Source organism: Capricornis sumatraensis, chromosome 9 (genome assembly GCF_032405125.1).
Source record: "Capricornis sumatraensis isolate serow.1 chromosome 9, serow.2, whole genome shotgun sequence".
NCBI classification, from domain to species: Eukaryota; Metazoa; Chordata; class Mammalia; order Artiodactyla; family Bovidae; genus Capricornis; species Capricornis sumatraensis.
The window spans coordinates 50,027,234-50,046,868 of NC_091077.1; the positions used below are offsets into that span (position 1 = coordinate 50,027,234).

General features: G+C 41.5%; 1 protein-coding gene across 5 annotated transcripts in view; it reads right to left on the bottom strand.

Moving 5' to 3' along the window:
• Positions 1–19,635, bottom strand: part of SIL1 (SIL1 nucleotide exchange factor) — a 248,182-nt gene that overhangs the window by 159,442 nt on the left and 69,105 nt on the right. The window lies entirely within an intron of this gene.

Below are 19,635 nucleotides of genomic sequence, written 5' to 3' on the forward strand. Positions count from 1 at the left end.
ACAGAGAATTATGCAAAATGAGGCAACAGAAGAATACATCCCAAATGAAGGAACATAATAAAACCTCAGAAAAAGAATTCAGTAAAGTGGAGAAAAGCAATTTACCTGATAAGGAGTAAAAGGTAATGATCATATTGATACCCAACAAACTCAGGAGAAGAATGGATGAACACAGTGTGAAGTTTAGCAAAGAGTCATAAAAAATAAAGAGAAGCCAAACAAAGATGAAAAACACAGTAACTGAAATAAAAAATGTATTCGAAGGGGGACTTCCCTAGGGGTCCAGTGGCTAAGACTTTGCACTCCCAATGCAGAGGACCCAGGTTCAATTTCCAGTCAGGGAACCAGATCCCACATGCTACAACTAAGAGATCATATGCTGCAACTAAAGATCCCACATGTCACAACAAAGATCGAAGATCCCACATGCTGCAACTAAGACCCAGTACAGCCAAATAAAGAAAGAAAAATACCATCAAAATGAAAAGAAGAGAGAGAGCCCAAATCAATAAAATCAGAGATGAAAAAGGAGAAATTACAACCAATACCAGACAAATGCAAAGAAGAGTAAGAGACTACTATAAACAATTAAACACAAATAAAATGGACAGCCTAGAAGAAATGGACAAACTCCTAGGAACATACAATCTTCCAAGACGGAATTGAAAAGAAATAGAAAATATGAACAGACCAATTACTAGTGATGAAATTGAATCAGTAATTTTCAAAAAAATTCCCAACAAACAAAAGGCCAGGGACAGATGGCTTCACAGTGGATTCAATCAAACATGAAAAGAAGAGTTAACACCTATCCTTCTCAAACTATTGCAAAAAAACTGAAGAGGAAGGAATGGTTCCAAACTCATTCTACAAAACTAGCATCACCCTGACATCAAAACCAGATAAAAATACCACAAAAAGAGAAAATTACAGACCAATATCACTGATGAACATAGGAGCAAAAAAACTCAACAAAATATTAGCAAACCAAATCAATCAACACATTAAAAGGACCACACACCATTATCAAGAGGGATTTATCACAGTTATGCAAGGATGGTTCAATGTCCACAAATTAATGTAATATAACACACTAACAAACTGAAGAATAAAAATCATATGATCATCTCAATAGAAGGAGAAAAGACTTTTTTCCAAAATTCAACATCCATTTATAATTAAAAACTCTCCACAAAGTCAAGAACATACACAAAGAGGGAACATAGGTCAACACAATAAGGGCCATATATGACAAGCCCCCGTTAATATAACAGAGGAAATGATTTCAGATTTTCACTATTAAGTTCAAGAACAACAACAACTAAAAAAGGATGTCCATTATCACCACTTTTGTTCAACACAGTATTAGGAATCCAACCACAGCAATCAGATAAGACAAAGAAACAAAAATCCAAATTGGAAAAGAAGTAGTAAAACTGTCACTGTTTGCAGATGGCAGGATACTATATATAGAAAATCCTAAAGACATCACCAAAAAACTATTAGAACTAATAAAAGGATACATTAAAGGTGCAGGATACAAAATTAACGTACAGAAATCTGTTGCATTTTTATACACTAACAACAAATTGTAAGAAAAAGGCAAAACAATCTTATTTATAATTGCATCAAAAGATTAAAATACCTAGCAATAAATCTAAGGAGATGGAAAAAAAAAACTGTACTGAAAAGCCTATAGATACTGATGGAAGTCACTGAAGATGACACAAACAAACGGAAAGATATATGGTGTTCATCAACTTACAGAATTAGTACTATTAAAATGACCATACGCCCCAAGGCAACTACATATTAAATGCAATCCCTATCAAGACACCAGTGACATTTTTCACAGAACTAGAACAAATAATTCTAACATTTATGGAAATTAGGAGATTGGGATTAACATATACACAGTATTATGGATAAAGAGATAACTAATAAGGACCCACTGTATAGCACAGGGAACTCTACTTAATACTCTGCAATAACTTAAATGGGAAAAGAATCTGAAAAAGAATGGAGATATACTTTATATGGATAAACAATTCATTTTACTGTACAACTGAAAGTGACACAACATTGTAAGTCAATTAATTATACTGAAACATGTACAGTAAAACAGGAACAAACACTGAAAAAAAAAATAAGATTTCTATGAAAACACGAAAGATTGCAAATAGCCAAAATAATCTGAAGCAAGAACACAGTTGGAGGTATCACATTCTCTGATTTCCAACTATACTACAAAGCTACAAAAATCAAAATAATATGGTACTGGCACAAAAATGAACACACAGGTCAACGGATCAGAACAGAGATTCCAGAAACAAATCCATCCTTATATGGTCAATTAATCTATGACAAAGGAGGCAAGAATATACAATGAGGAAAACACAGCCTCTTCAATATATGGTGTTGAGAAAGCTAGTCACACGCAAAAGAATCAAACTGGACTACCTTCTCACACTGTATTTAAAAAAAAAAAAAAAAAAAAACCTCAAAATGGATTAGAGACTTAAGTGTAAGATCCGAGACCATAAAACTCATAGAAGAAAACAGGTAGTACACTCTTTGACACCACTCCTAGTGGTATTTGGAGGTTTGGTTTTCTGGCGGGGAGTTTATTTTTTCTATTTTTTGGCTATACTGCGTGGCAAATGGAATCCTAGTTTCCTGAGCAGGGATTGAACCCACACTCCCTGCAGTGGAAGTACAGCGTCTAAACCACTGGATCACCAAAGAAGTAAAGGAAACCATCAAAAACAAGAAAAGGCAGCCTACTTAACTGGAGAAGATATCTGCAAATCATGTATCTGATAAGGAGTTAATATGCAAAATATAAGGAGCTCATAAAACTCAACATCAAAAACAAACAGTTTGATTTTTTAAAGTGGGCAGCAGACCTTTGCCAAGAAAGACATACAAATGGTTAGACACATGAAAAGATGCTCAACATCATTAGTCATCAGGGAAATGCAATTAAAACCACAATGAGATATTACCCCACACTTATTAGAATGGCTATTATCAAAAAGACAGAAAATAAAAAGTTTTAGCAAAAATGTGGAGAAAAGGGAATCCTTTCACATGTTGGAGGGAATGTAAATTGATACAGCCACTATAAAAAACACTACGGATGTTCCTCAAAAAATTAAAAAGAAAACCACATACTACACAATCCAGCAATTCCACTTCTATTTCCCAAAAAACCAAAAGCACTAATTTGAAAAGATATATCCACCCCCATGCTACTGTATCATCATTTACAAAGCCAAGATAAGGAAGCAACCTAAATGTCAACAGATGAATGGATAAAAAAGATGTGGTGTATATGTACATATTATATGGTATATAATATTCCATTGTATATATACATTCGGAATATTAGCAGTAGAAAATAATGAAATCTTGCCATTTTTGACATGAATGGATCTAGAGTATATTATGTTAGGTAAAATAAGTCAGAAAGAAAAAGACAAATACCATATGATTTTACTCTTTTGAGGAATATAAAAACAAAACAAAACAGATACAGACTCAGGTTCATAGATTCAAAGAACAAACAGGTGGCAGGAGGAGAATAGGAGGATGAGTGAAATAGGTGAGGGAGATTAAGAAATACAAACTTCCAGTTACAAAATAAATTAGTTAAAAAGGTAAAATGTTCAGCACGGGAAATATAGTCAATAAAATCGTAGCAACTCTGTATGGTGACAGATGGTAACTAGACTTATCATGGTGATCATTTTGTAATGTACAGAAATATCAAATCACTATGTTGTATACCTGGAACTAATGGTGCTTTAAGTCAATTATATTTCAATTAAAAAAAGGAAAAAGCAACCAACATTGTTCCATTACTAGGAACGACACTTTCATCAGCTTGTCCACTGTGTTCTGTTCCAGGATACCATTCAGAATACCTCGTTGCATTTAGACGGCCTGTCTTCTCTGGTCTATGATAGCTTTTTGGTCTTTCCTTGTTTATCATAACCATGACAGTATGAGGAATACTAGTCAGGTATTTTGTAGAAAGTTCCTCAACTTGAATTTTATTTTTTTTTCTCATGATTGGAATGGAGTTACTGGTTTCAAGGAAAAACACCACAGAGGTGAGGAACTCTTATTTTCACATCATATCAAGAGACCCATCATATCCACATGACAGCACTGGTGATGTTACCCTGAATCACAAGTAATGCTCACCAGTTTACGCACTGTAAAGGTATTGTTTTTCTCTTTCCATAATCTACTCTTTAGAAGTAAGTCACTAAATCCAAATCACACTTTAAGCTCTACCTCCTTGAAGGGGGAAGAATCTATATATACTATTGGAATTCTTCTGTAAGAGATTCATCTTCTGTCTCCCATTTATTTAGCTATTCATCCATTCATTCATTTATGTAAGTTCACACTCATGTATATTTATTTTATACTCTGGGTTATAATTGAATAGTACATTATTTTGCTGCTTAAACCATTCCAGCTTTGGCCACTGGAAGAGAAGGTTGCTTCTGAGTAAAGATCTCAGAGAAGTAAGGGAGCAACCCACAAAACTATCTATGAGAGGAGCATTCTAGGTCCCAAGGCATAATGGGCCTGATGCATTCAAGAAACATGAGGAAGGCCAAGGTGGCTAGAGGAGAGGGAATGTGAGGGAGAGTAGTACAAGATGAAATGACAGAGTTAAGGTTGGTAATACACAACCCAAGGCTACATACACCACAGAAGGGACTTTGACTCTTCCTAGAAAAGAAAAGCCAAAGGATATTTTTGAGCACAGGAACACATAATAAAAGGATCATTCTGGTCGGCTGTGTTGAGAACTAGCTGGAAGCATTAAGGGCAGAAGGAGGGAGGCCAGTTAGAAGCCTACTACAATAACCCAGGGGAGAGAGAATGGTAATGACAGGGTAATGAGAAGTGGTCAGATTCTGGATGTATGTGAAGATAGATCTGTTTAGGACTTGCTGAGAGAGAGAATGTGGGTGTGAGAGAAAGAAAGGAGTCAAGAATGACTCTGAGCATTTTGGCCTCTGAGTAACTGAAAGGATACACTTACCATTAACCAAGATGGAGAAGGTTACAGGAGCTCAGTTTTAGATGTGTTAAGGATTAAACACCCACATAAAGGCAAATGGACAGATGGGTCTGGAATTCAGAAAAGTATAGACTGGAGATTTTAAAATATCTGGGAGTCATCAGCTTACAAGTAAAATGTAAAGTCATTAGGCCAGACAAGATCACCAAAGTGTTAAGAGTAGTTAAGAGAAGAGTAGGGGTCCAAAGACTGTGGCTGGGGTGCTCTGGCACTGAGCAAAATCAAGGCCTTCTTACCTGCCCTATAATCAGAAACAAATGTAGCAAAATTTTCCCCATCTATTGTGTACCTAGTACTGTTCTGGAGCCCATAATTCTCAGGTATCTCAGTATGCAACCTGAGCTCTCACCTTTAGGCAATTTCCTGCCCCCAATCTGCTCTTTGGGCTTCCCTGGTGGCTCAGGAGGTAAAGAATCTGCCTGCAATGGGGAGACCCAGGTTCAATACCTGTGTCAGGAAGAGTGCCTGGAGAAGGAAATGGCAACCCACTCCAATATTCTTGTCTGGAGAATTACATGGACAGAGAAGCCAGGTAGGCTACAGTCCATGGGGTCACAAAGAGTCAGACAAAGCTGAACAACTAACACTTTTACTTTCAATCTGCTCCTCTGCTGCTGTGCAACTGGTCTCCATCATGATATAGTCATTACTGCCACCATCCCTTTGCAAGCTGTTCCTCCCATTTGGAAAACTCTTCCTGCCCCACCTCATCAAATTCCAACTCTTTATCAAGCCCTAGCTGTCCCTCCTTCTCTCTGAGCTTTATGTATTTATTCTGGTTCATAATAAATGACATTCTGCTTCACAGCAGCCCATCTCTGAATCTCTATAACACCTGCTATCTGTACAACTAGATATTTATCACTTACTGACTTTATGGCTAGTTAACTTTACTTATAAATCCTCTTATTTATATGTACTGCAGCTTCAAGAAGAAGAGCATCTCAGTCTTTGCTACCCTCTCCAACAGTAGTCTAGAGCAAATACCTACCACAGAGCAAGTGCTCAATAAACACATGTAGATTATTTCATGTCAGTTCTGGACACAGGTGGGCAGGCACTCAACATCTGTTTACCATCAAAGAGACTGATTACAATGTCCCTGTCCTGGGGATCCTATAGTCTTGGAACAAAACAATGAGAACATGGGTTCTGTGCTTGCTGCCCTGTCTTCCCTGAAGCCAGCTATTTATTTCCTAGTCAAAGGAGAAGTATCTAGGGACCACAGAGAAAAGAAATCCCAGGGCATCTGATGTGTGATGCACAATGGGAATGAGAGATACTCAAAACATGGTGTTATTTTAATAGTCCAGACAAGAGGTTGCCCCAGCTGAGATGCCTGGCAAAAGAATCAGAAAAGATAAGCAACCTCTACTTTGGTGAATCTCTTTTAAGAACATAAAGAGCACATAAAAACATATAGAATGTTTTTGAATGTTTATTGTAGAATTATTTATAATAATGAAAAACTGGAAGCCACCTAAATATGTAACAATAATAATTAAGCATAATTTGGTATATTCTTACAAAGAACAGCATCTGGAAAATGTTCACTGTGTGCCTAATTATGTGCTGGAGGCTCTAGCTTTTAAAAACCTATAATATTTAGCTCCCAATTTCTAAATGGAAAATATAAGCCTCCAAATAATATGTAGAGAATGAAAGCACTTTTATGTAAACAACTGGAAGAACATAAACCATGTTATCTTTACATCTGGGAAGCAGAGTAGGGATGGTTTTGTTGTTGTTGTTTTCTGTTGTGCTTTTTTGTGTTTTCCAAGTTTTCTGCTTCGAAAACATATTACTTTGTCAGCAGGCAAGGAAAAAAATAAAGCTATTTTAAAAGCAAACACATAAGAGCTAAATTCTCAACCATCTAAGCATCGATTGCTAGAAGGTTCCTACTTCTGATGTAAAATGCAAGAAGCAAAGCTTGAGCCCTTCCCTTATCGACCCCCCAACCCTGCCCTGCCACACGGCCCCCCACCACCACCTACACACCCAAAACAGCAAACACACACACACACACACGAAACTATAAGACTAAGAGCTTCTTGAAGGTAAGGTTCTGTTTTATTGATTTTTGGTATCCTGTGCCAGTTTTTAGCATCCGGTAAGGCACATATTTATGTGCTCAGTAAACACAAAAGGGAAGGAGAAAGTGTGGTGAACTTGTAAGGCACAGATGCCACTAATGCAATGACATTATCCTACCTTCATACTACCCACTGCACGCCATTCCAGGTCTCATTCCTTCCTCCCATATCTCAAAGTACTGAACAAGCTGGCCAAGTGGCTCTTAGAACAAACTGCTGACTGTTTGCACCATTCATCTTTTGCTTTTTTTTTCCCCCTTTCCTTTCTCTCTCTTCTTAAAAGGTGATCCTGCCTTTCAGCCAGTACTATGTGCTGCACTGAACCAGTGTGCCAGTCTGCAGAGAATCATTGAGAGAATGAATTTGAATAATAAAAGCGAGAACAAGGAGATACCTTGGAGAGAGACTTGGTATAGTACCTTCAATTTAGAACCTCATTTCAGTAGCTAATGCAGTCGTTCGAGACATTAGCCTAATTTTTGCCAGGAGAGTCCAGCAACACAGCAGTACTAAACATGGGCACAGAGGAGCCTGCTCATCTCAGAGACAGAGTGCAGAGAATAAAATTAGCAGCACTGCACTTCTGGTGCAGAGGAAAGCAAATCCCCACACCCTCCCACCAATTCATCACCAACCACGTTTAAAATGAAAACACACAGGAATGAGTGTGGGAGTCAGCAGGAGCATGAAGTTCAAGAGAGGCTGAGACCCCTGAAGAGGCCCCTGTGGGGCACTTACAGACTACAGGAAAGTTAATTTCAAAGGACATCCAATAAAGGCAGCCCTACAACAGACTCTGTCATTGCTAAGCCCCATATGCTGAAATGGCTCCATAACTTGCCAGCAGGTCAGTTTGCTGAAGCCAGAAATAGGGAGGAAAGCCCCCAAAGGTCAGACTGGAAGGGAGAGGCTTAGCTCCAGACACGGCTACACAGACTTATGGGTTAGGGAGGTTGTTCCTATAACAAGAGCTTCCCACAGGCTAGGCTAAAAAGAAGGCACATCTGGTCTGGTCCAGACTTGCCCTAAATCTCTCCCAAGTGGCCAGTCTCCTTGCTGCAAGAGCCACACAGCTCAAGACCATGCGCCTTCCTGTGGCTACTTGAAGAGGGGAGCAGGAGCCTCAGAGACACAGGGGCTGCTTGGGAGGAAAAGCAATAAGGATGAACAGCTGGTCACCACAGACTCCACCCATGAGGCATACACAGTGAGGGGCGCAGCAGTGTAGGCATCGGGAGACAAGAATCAATCTCCGTTTACACCGCGTGTCTGCCAGAATTTATTGGGTGGCAGGAATCCTAGATCTGTGGGCGAGGAATGAGTCATGCGATGAATCCCTTTTTTCTAAGCAGCATGTGCAAAAACTCCTCCATCTCAGGAAGGGAAAGTGGTGGTCTACAACTGGAAGCACAGACTTCATTCTACTGCTCGAGCAGCTTCCTCAAACTACAGAGTCCATTCTGGAAGATGCCAGGAGGGCTAGACTGTGGCTCTGGATAGAGTCAAAATACCACTGCCATGAAACTATTATCATTGCAGTATTGGTAATTTCCCTTCAAGAGGCAAATCTTCCTTTAACTGTAAATCAATCCCTCACTGCAATTTTAGAAATCTATCCAAAAAAAAAAAAAAAAAATCAGCTATTACCAGAAATCCTAAATGCTAGACACTAGGAGCTGAGTTCCAGCATAATTAGGGGAAATTCTGAATGATGCCCCAAGGCAGACTATACTAGAACAGAGTAGCAGGGAATTATATACACTTAGAAAGCTCATTTAGGGAATAGGCCGTGCATAATGCATGTAGGCCTGGGAGTGTAGACACTCCCTCCCAGTGGCACCTCAAAGGCAGGCTCAGGGCTAAGACACTGGCAGATGGTTACCTCAGTGGCTACTGCGCAGGCTTCAGTGGCTGCTCCACCCTTGAGCACAGGCTTATGCTCCCACAAGGCATGAGGAGCACCAGCAGACATTACCCCCAAAGAATGGTGCCTTTCCCTAGGGAAGGTAAACATTTCCATCAGAAGGCAGAAGCTGACACAAGGCAGTTTCTCTCTGTGCAGGGAAAAGAAGCTACAAACATAAAGTTGCTCATTCAAAAGAGACAGATGATCTCTGCAAGCTGAGCAGTACCAAACTGTTTGCAAAGAGTTTGCACATCCATCAGCACAAGTGGCTGCGTGGGGGAGGGGAAGCAGAAGCATGGAAGGCCCAGTGAGGGTGCAAGATTCTCTGGCCTCACACCACTTGTTATCTGACTGAAGAGAAGCCCCAGTAGAAAGGAAACTGGTCATCTTTCCACTGGGGACCCAGTATGAGCAAAGGTCTGATTTGGAACCGTGTCTCTCTCCTCTACCCCAGATGTTCCCAATCTTCCCAGTCCACACCCAAGGTGTGTCCACTTCAAGCCTCTATATTCACAAGTCTTCATGGGTAGTTTACTGTTCAATCTTGAGCCAGATACTTCTCCCCACCACCACCATCTCCTGTTTTTTGTTGGTTTTTTTTTTAATCACATGGAAATGACAGTTCACTAGTCTTATGCCTAAAATAACCCATAGAGAAATATGGTTTATGAACTCCCCTGTGTAATACAATACGTAATTCAGAGCCCAGCCATTTGTCATACTATTGAGTAATCCGCACACATCCCCAGGGTGTGACAATAAAATTTGTAAATCAATAGCAAAAAGTACTACAGCATGGCCAGTGAGTTAAAATACAAAGAACATTTTTTAGCATTGATTTTTTTTTAACTTAGAAAATATGGGCTTCTGGAAGGTAAATACTGGAGAGAGAGCTGTGTGCTAGAATGGAAGACTTTATACATTTCAAACCCCCTCCCTTCACAGCTGACTTCAATGCAAAAAAAAAAACTCCAAGATCCACATTCTCCCAATGATAATAATGGCTTTCTTCTACAAACCCTGCTATTAGCATGACAGAGATGGCCACATCAGTCATAAGAAAAGCACATGTCCCTTCTGCACCCAAGAAGAGCAAGCAAAGTACCTGCTTTGTGTAAGAGAAAGGCACTTAAAACAGGAAGGAAAATAAATTATTGCAAAGCACGGTTTGAACTGATTTTTCTTTCTTCTAGATGATCAAACAGTGAGCGTGAGCGTAGGGGTAGGCATCGAGATCTGCAAACATATTGCCATAGTGATTGGTGCTTAGATAACAGGATAAAATAGGCAGTATTTCATTTATATTCCAAAGAATAGAGGCAAATGCCCTGATCATTCAGCCTAAAGCCCAATGAGTGGCCTCCACCCTAGTAGCTATGGCACTGTTGCAGAATCAGAACTGGAGCATGTGTCTGGGTCGTCATCTGACCAATTATCCGCCTGACCTCTGCTCAGAATGCAGCAGGTGTTCAGGAACTAAAGGCCAGGCATCAGAGCCCCCTGGCAAGAGCTCACTCCATGACATAGGAGGTAAGGCTCAGTCAGGTATGACCTGCTATGCATGGTTGCACCCTGATTAGTTTCTCCTTTACCTAAAAGGTCACTTGGACTTCATTTTTCTTTTTATTCTGACCTAGAGAAAAGTTGCAAAAACAGTACAAAGTTCATATATACCCTTCACTCAGCTTCCCCTAATATTTACATCTTACGTAACAATTATCAAACCTAAGAAATCAACATTGCTGCAATAGTAGTTAACTAAACTAGAGACTATTTTTGCATTTCACCAGTTTTCTCCTCTGTTCTTTTTTCTGTTACAGAATCTAATCTAGGATATGACGACACCACATTTAGTTGTCACGTCTCCTCAGTCTCCTCCAATCTGTGACAGGTTCTTAGTCTTTGTCTTTCCCAATCTGGACATACTTGAATACTGGTCAATCTTTAGATCATGTCTCAATCTGAGTTTGTCTGGTGTCCACTCATTTTCACAGCAGAAACAATCGTAGCTAACATTTATGAAGCTATTCCTATACTCTTAGCACTGGGCTTATCCAGTGGCTCAGATGGTAAAGAATCTTCCTGCAATGTGGGAGACCCAGATTTGATCCCTGTGCAAGATCCCCTGGAGAAGGGAATGGCTACCCACTCTAGTACTATTCTTGCTTGAAGAATTCAATGGACAGGGGAGCCTAGCAGGTTACAGTCCTTGGGGTTGCAAAGAGTCAGACATGACTAAGCAACTAACACTTTCACTTTTTCATACACCTGGCACTATTGTAAACACTTCTATACTTCCCTTATTTACCCACTTACAACAATCCTCTGAAGTAGGAATTATTACTATCCCTATTTTACAAATGATATTTCACTACAGGATATTTCATCAACCCTTAGTGGATTTAAATAACTGGCCCAAGGTTACCCAGCTGTTCAAGGCACAGTTGAACCTGGGTAGAGAGACTCTGCAACTCTCTGCTGTCTGCTAATTTCAAGGCACTGTGACAACAACCAGATGCCAAAATACAGGCTGGACTTTGCCCCTGGCAACTCCCTCCCCACAGGACCCATCTCTTGGAAGAGAGAGCATTCTAGGCTCCTGTTTTTTTTTCCAAGGGAGATAAACTATCCACTTTAATTTCTAAGTTATTCCCATACAACCAGAAATTTCTTTCTCTTCACAGGAAGCATCTTCCTGACCTAAGGACAAAGAAGAGGCCAGTGTTCTCCTGAGACCTCACCCTTGACCAGTACCAGGAAAGAGTGAAACATACAAACACGTAGGTATGCTAGAATCAAGAGAACTCTGCTGCAAATACATGAAGACACTGCAGTCAAAGGATAAAAAAGAAACCTTTGGGGGTTGCTTCTTTTCCATGTCATGTCCAGAGATAGCCAACGATGGGAAACACAAGCTGACCCAGCCTTCTCTTTAGCATCAGGTTCTCTGGGAAGGTTAAAGCACAACTCACTGGTGTAACACAGGGCAGAGCGTCAAGGGACACAGCTGCGGGAGTCAGGTTGGGAAGAACTCTAGCTACAGGCCAGGATTTGCTCTTAATGATTATGACTTTAGATCATTCAATTCCACAGACTTGATTTTTCCCAAACCCCCTCTCTGGCAATGCCAATGTGTTTTTCCTCTTGTTCTGACTGATCAGCGAAATACATGGCTGAAAGGATTGGCTTGGAAATCATTTCTTTGATGCTGAGAGAACTGAGAAAATACTCCCCCCAACTACACACCCGCACATCTATCCACCCCTGCCACCTGACTCTCAGCTGCAGTAGAGGCCATTACAGCAAGGGAGAAAAGAATGCAAAGAGGGCAGGCAGTGAGGGAGGAAGAGCTAAGAGTGTGAAAAGGGAGGGAAAGACAGAGAAAAAGAGACTTTGGTTCAAATTCAGTCACTCTAGAGCCAAGACTTCCACTGACATGCATAAGTAGGGTTAAATGACATCAGTAAACACGTGAGAAGACTCAGCCTTCCTTTGATTTGCCTTTCTCTTAAGTCTCTCCACTTTCCTTCACCCCCTCAAAAGGCACCTAACCCCATCACTTAGGTTCCTGTATATCAGACATTGCATTTGGTTACTCTTATTACTGCCAGCTTTGTGCAAGAAAGCACTCCTCTCTTTTGAAGTCTACCATTTTATATCTAACTCCAAGGTATCCTCAGCTAGCTATTTTGATCAAATATTGAACGTTGGAAAGCTAATGGTCTTTAGGGAACAATCCCTTCAGCCTCTCCATCTGCAATCTAACCCAGTGGGAATCTAAAGCCAGCTAATAGCCCTCCAATCACACTGCACACAGGGCTACTTACTCCACTGTGTTTATGGAACATCTGGATCGACCCCTAGGATCTAACCTAGGAAACAAAGATGGAGCAGCTTGAATAATTCTTCATCCTCTTGAATAATTCCCCCTCTCAATGTCAACAGCCTCCAAAATTCACATTATTTTGTTCCCACAGAGATTTGAAACAGCACTACTTTCAAGCAGTGATCCTACAGTTTCTATCTTCAGAAGAAAGAAAAAAATCCTGGGAAGGGCAATGGGACCTGAGGCCCCTTCATTGCCCAAATACAGGCTCTAAGAGACCAAGAGAAGAGATAAACACCTCTTTACAGGAAGTGGTTTTTTTTTTTTTACTGGAAGTCTCCCTTAAATAACATACACAAAGCACCAAGGACTAGGTTCCCCCAAAGTGCTGGTTTTCCTCCCTTCCCCATCAGCTAGACTAGAGTTCCTGAATCCTATTCTGCCTTAGTCATTCTTGGCCATGAGATACTAAATAACTTTCTCATTCTCTGTCCAAAAGCCTGACTTGGCAAAACCAGGATGACAGAATGAAGATTAACAAGACGATGCTGATGCAATATTTATAGGGCCGCTTTCGGTAGCGGATGGGGGGTAGTGTTTTCCCCCCAGGCCAAAAAAAAAAAAAAAAAAACAATCAACAAAAAGATCCTATTGCTACTCATAAGAACTCACCACCTCTGCCCAGATAAACTAATTATGTACCATCTGAGCCACCAAGGAAGCCCAATTATGCCCATAGGTAATCAAATCTGAAAACTTTTTAATTCAAAGGAATGATTCTGTCCTCTCAAACAACTGCTTTATACAAACCATAAACATACTATCCTGAGAACTAAAGAAATTAAAATACAAATCAATCTCTGTTTGTCTCAAATCAACATATTATAGGAAATAAGGCAAGATCAACAGCCTCCCAGTCTATGAAAAGTAACAAAGCAAGACACAACATGGACAGAAACAAAACCAGCCTGATCAGAACACAAGGAACACAAGGCTTATAGAGCCTGTACACAAGCTCTGCTTCACTCAGGTTATTTTCACACCTGCCTAGAAAATCAGTAACCAGTGGGATACCACCCCAACTCTGATCTTGACCACTTCCAAGAGTTTTTAAAATCCCTGTTTCAGAAGAAGGGAGGTTGGAGTAGGTTCAGAAAAGCTTCCACTAATGTTCTCCAGCTTGCCCCATAGGTCAGACAGACAAAGGTGTCTCTCTCATCAATCCCAAAGACAATCCAACAGATCTACTGAATGCTCTCCCCATCACTCCCCACGCTCCAGCTACTCACTATCCAGGGCTCACACTGCTCTAGAACATGGCCAAGCCCACTGGTCCCAGACCACCACAAAGTCTGGCTGTCAGATGTCAACTGGGCCCTGATGCTGGGCAATGCATAGTTCTGACCTCCCGACTGTCTAAACAGCTTCTTAACAGTGGTTCTTCCTTAACCTCCCCATTCCTTAAGCACCCAATCAAGCCTTTCTCATGCATCATCTAAGGTAAAAGGTTCACCCTCGTCTGGACTCAGATAATCAGACATCTACTGGAAGCGTCCTCAATCTCCCTCTATATCTCTCCCACTTTTCCTTGTTTTTGTCCAAGTTCATCACATTCATGAGGCCAAGACTTTCCATCTGCCACCTAAACAACTTTGTCTCATCAATGATTTGCTCGCTGGGATTTCAGATCTCTGTCAATAGTACCTCCTTTCCCCTTTGCCTTCCAACATACACAGAAGTTCTCTCCATTCAGCTTCAGTGACGCTGCCTCTGGGAAGATGTTCCTTAAGGCCACACCTCTGTATTCTCACAGCATTATATTCCTGTCTGGGATCTTCCTACACCATAAGCCCAAGCAGGCCAAGCCTCTGTTTAATGCCCACCATGGTATCTCCAACATCAAGCACTGTACCTGGCACATTATAAGAGTTCAACGAATATAACGAGAAATAAATTTTTTGGTATGGCTGTCTCTGAAGTTACTATTTTCATTCTCTTCTTCCGCTTATTTTCAAACCCCCAAACCCAGGAGTTTATATCACCCTTCTAATTTCCTCAGCTCCCATTCACAGCCTAACTCTGAAGGGACTAAACTACACACTTATTTTCACATAGTCAGATCTACTGTATTTCAACTCTCTTTCCTCCCACCACCCCCTACCTGACAGAAGGGATGCAGCCCACCACTACCATCCCATTATTCTTCTACACATCCCTGCCTCTCCAACTAGATCAATATAGGCTTACATTTCGAGAGAGAGTTCATGTCATCCCCTCTTCTTTCCTGCTCCCTATCTGTCCTCTTCTCAACCTAACTGAATATTATCTCAAGTTATCAACCAATTCCTACCTCCAGTACTGTGACAAAGCTAAGAATGGAAAAACCTATGGAAGAGGGTCTTTGATTTCAGCTCCAGGTTGATCCTTGAGAGCTATTCCCAACCCTGGTTAATCCCAATCTTGGAGATGCCCTAGACAGTCTTAGCCAGTCAAGTGAGGTCAATATGAGAGAAAGAAGGGAAGTCAAGGCTACAGAGATTCTCTGAATTAAAATCAACCCCTGGGTATAAGGGCTGGGACTAGTTTTGGCAACTAGTTTTCCAGTATCCCTACTCCACACTAAGTTTTTTATTTTAGCCAGTTTCAGGGGAAGGGAGTCCTCGATCTTTGAAAGCTGAGGCTGCGCAACTCTAAGGACCCTTTATTAAGCCTCAAAGAGATCAGGTAGATAGAGGAAAAAGAAGAGGCGAATAAGAACCTAGGGTGAGCATTAAGCATACAAATGCTTGTTAGAAAGTGGATATCCAACAGTTGCTCATTATCATCCCCCAAGTCCATAAAATGGAAACTGGACCCTGGCCTGCCCCATTCATACTTCTGTACTTAAAGGCAAAGCCCAGGTAGAGATGCTCTGGGCATCTCTACAGCACAGTGCTCAGCCAGCTAGTCTCAACGTGGCCTCTAGCCTTGGCAGTGGCTACCATGGAGGTCACAGGCTTTCCTGCCCTGGCCTCTACCTGCTTTGCCAGCAGGATGTGGAATTTGGCTGCTGTTGAAGCAGTGGTCAGCCATGCTGGAAGAAGTTCACATATGGGAAATGGTGTCTCTGAAATGAAGAGCTCTAAACTGTCCTTATGGAGCCTGGTGGGGACTGCATGTATTCTAGCCCACCATCATTTTCTCTCCCAGCACAGGGTATTTTGGAGCCTCTGACACTGCTCCTACAGGCCTCAAGAGACCTCGCATCCTGCTATGCCCTGAGCAGGAAAGGAGATGCTCACAGTGGAGACACTTAACAAAGGCTAACAGGGTGGCAGTAATAGGGGAGGATGGATTAGAAGTATAGGTAGGAAAGGGATAAATGACATTCTCAAGGAAATCTCCTGAAGACTTGAAAAGTTTCAAAGCAGGGGAGGAAGGCACTGTGCAGGAGGTAGCGCCAAAGATAAGCTCTGCTGAACACGCCATCCTCGAATGTTGCTGGAGACAGCAACTTGTGTTCAAGAGAGAAGACACATTATCAAGACACCACACAGAAACCACAGTTTCCTCTACCCAGCCCTTGCTCGACATTCCAGCACTGCTCTTGAGCCAGGGGGAACGATCATGCAACAGAGGCCCCCTGCTATAGCCCTCCCTCAGGCCATTAGCTCCTGGTGACAGCCAGGAAGTCCCAACTGCCTCACTCTTGTGAGCCAGAGGAGCTGAGGTATGAACTACCCTTAACCAATACTCCTACAGAGAATGATCTCTGTTCGTCTCCAAGGCAAACCATTTAATATCACAGTTATTCAAGTCTATGCCCCAACCAGTAATGCTGAAGAAGCTGAAGTTGAACGGTTTTATGAAGACCTACAAGACCTTTTAGAACTAACACCCAAAAAAGATGTCCTTTTCATTACAGGGGACTGGAATGCAAAAGTAGGAAGTCAAAAAACACCTGGAGTAACAGGCAAATTTGGCCTTGGAATGTGGAATGAAGCAGGGCAAAGACTAATAGAGTTTTGCCAAGAAAATGCACTGGTCATAGCAAACACCCTCTTCCAACAACACAAGAAAAGACTCTACACATGGACATCACCAGATGGTCAACACCAAAATCAGATTGATTATATTCTTTGCAGCCAAAGATGGAGAAGCTCTATACAGTCAACAAAAACAACACCAGGAGCTGACTGTGGCTCAGATCATGAACTCCTTATTACCAAATTCAGACTCAAATTGAAGAAAGTAGGGAAAACCGCTAGACCATTCAGGTATGACCTAAATCAAATCCCTTGTGATTTTTCAGTGGAAGTGAGAAATAGATTTAAGGGCCTAGATCTGATAGATAGAGTGCCTGATGAACTATGGACAGAGGTTCGTGACATTGTACAGGAGACAGGGATCAAGACCATCCCCATGGAAAAGAAATGCAAAAAAGCAAAATGGCTGTCTGGGGAGGCCTTACAAATAGCTGTGAAGAGAAGAGAGGCGAAAAGTAAAGGAGAAAAGGAAAGATATAGGCATCTGAATGCAGCGTTCCAGAGAATAGCAAGAAGAGATAAGAAAGCCTTCTTCAGTGATCAATGCAAAGAAATAGAGGAAAACAACAGATTGGGAAAGACTAGAGATCTCTTCAACAAAATTAGAGATACCAAGGGAACATTTCATGCAAAGATGGGCTCGATAAAGGAGAGAAATGGTATGGATCTAACAGAAGCAGAAGATATTAAGAAGAGGGGGCAAGAATACACGGAAGAACTGTACAAGAAAGATCTTCATGACCCAGATAGTCATGATGATGTGATCACTAATCTAGAGCCAGACATCTTGGAATGTGAAGTCAAGTGGGCCTTAGAAAGCATCACTACGAACAAAGCTAGTGGAGGTGATGGAATTCCAGTTGAGCTCTTTCAAATCCTGAAAGATGATGCTATGAAAGTGCTGCACTCAATATGCCAGCAAATTTGGAAAACTCAGCAGTGGCCACAGGACTGGAAAAGGTCAGTTTTCATTCCACTCCCAAAGAAAGGCAATGCCAAAGAATGCTCAAACTACCAAACAATTGCACTCATCTCACATGCTAGTAAAGTAATGCTCAAAATTCTCCAAGCCAGGCTTCAGCAATACGTGAACCGTGAACTCCCTGATGTTCAAGCTGGTTTTAGAAAAGGCAGAGGAACCAGAGATCAAATTGCCAACATCCACTGCATCATAGAAAAAGCAAGAGAGTTCCAGAAAAATATCTATTTCTGCTTTATTGACTATGCCAAAGCCTTTGACTGTGTGGATCACAAGAAACTGTGAAAAATTCTGAAAGAAATGGGAATACCAGACCACCTCAGCTGCCTCTTGAGAAATCTGTATGCAGGTCAGGAAGCAACAGTTAGAACTGGACATGGAACAACAGACTGGTTCCAAATAGGAAAAGGAGTGCATCAAGGATGTATATTGTCACCCTACTTATTTAACTTATATGCAGAGTACATCATGAGAAACACTGGACTGAAAGAAACACAAGCTGGAATCAAGATTGCCGGGAGAAATATCAATAACCTCAGATATGCAGATGACACCACCCTTATGGCAGAAAGTGAAGAGGAACTCAAAAGCCTCTTGATGAAAGTGAAAGAGGAGAGCGAAAAATTTGGCCTAAAGCTCAACATTCAGAAAACGAAGATCATGGCATCTGGTCCCATCACTTCATGGGAAATAGATGGGGAAATAGTGGAAACCGTGTCAGACTTTATTTTTTGGGGCTCCAGAATCACTGCAGATGGTGATTGCAGCCATGAAATTAAAAGACACTTACTCCTTGGAAGAAAAGTTATGAGCAACCTAGATAGTATATTCAAAAGCAGAGACAGTACTTTGCCAACTAAGGTCCGTATAGTCAAGACTATGGTTTTTCCTGCGGTCACGTATGGATGTGAGAGTTGGACTGTGAAGAAGGCTGAGCGCTGAAGAATTGATGCTTTTGAACTGTGGTGTTGGAGAAGACTCTTGAGAGTCCCTTGGACTGCAAGAAGATCCAACCAGTCCATTCTCAAGGAGATCAGCCCTGGGTGTTCTTTGGAAGGAATGATGCTAAAGCTGAAACTCCAGTACTTTGGCCACCTCATGCGAAGAGTTGACTCATTGGAAAAAACTCTGATACTGGGAGGGATGGGGGGCAGGAGGAGAAGGGGATGACCGAGGATGAGATGGCTGGATGGCATCACAGACTCGATGGACGTGAGTCTGAGTGAACTCCAGGAGATGGTGATGAACAGGGAGGCCTGACACGCTGCGATTCCTGGGGTCGCAAAGAGTCGGACACAACTGAGTGACTGAACTGAACTGAATACTCCTATTCTCACCCACTGCTCATGGACCTCGAGGTGTGTGCGTGCCTATGTATGAATGACAGGGCACACACAGGTCATACTCTTGCGGACCATCCTGGGGAATGAAATAACCCATAAAGAAGATCCTCCTGACTAGGAGAGAAAGGGAGGGTTACCCATTTCCCAATCACAGAGCTGGACAAGTGGCAGAAGGCACCAGAGCTTTCTTTGCCCTCAGTCCTACCTCAATCGTAGCCTGTGGTATTTAAAAAAAAAAAAAAATCTTGTCTTTATCCCTGGTTCCTGAAATGACTCTGGTGGGGGAGCAGGGGTAGAAGTAGGTAATACCAAGGTGGTGGCAGATCACCAGAAGGATGAAGGCTTGATTAGACAGT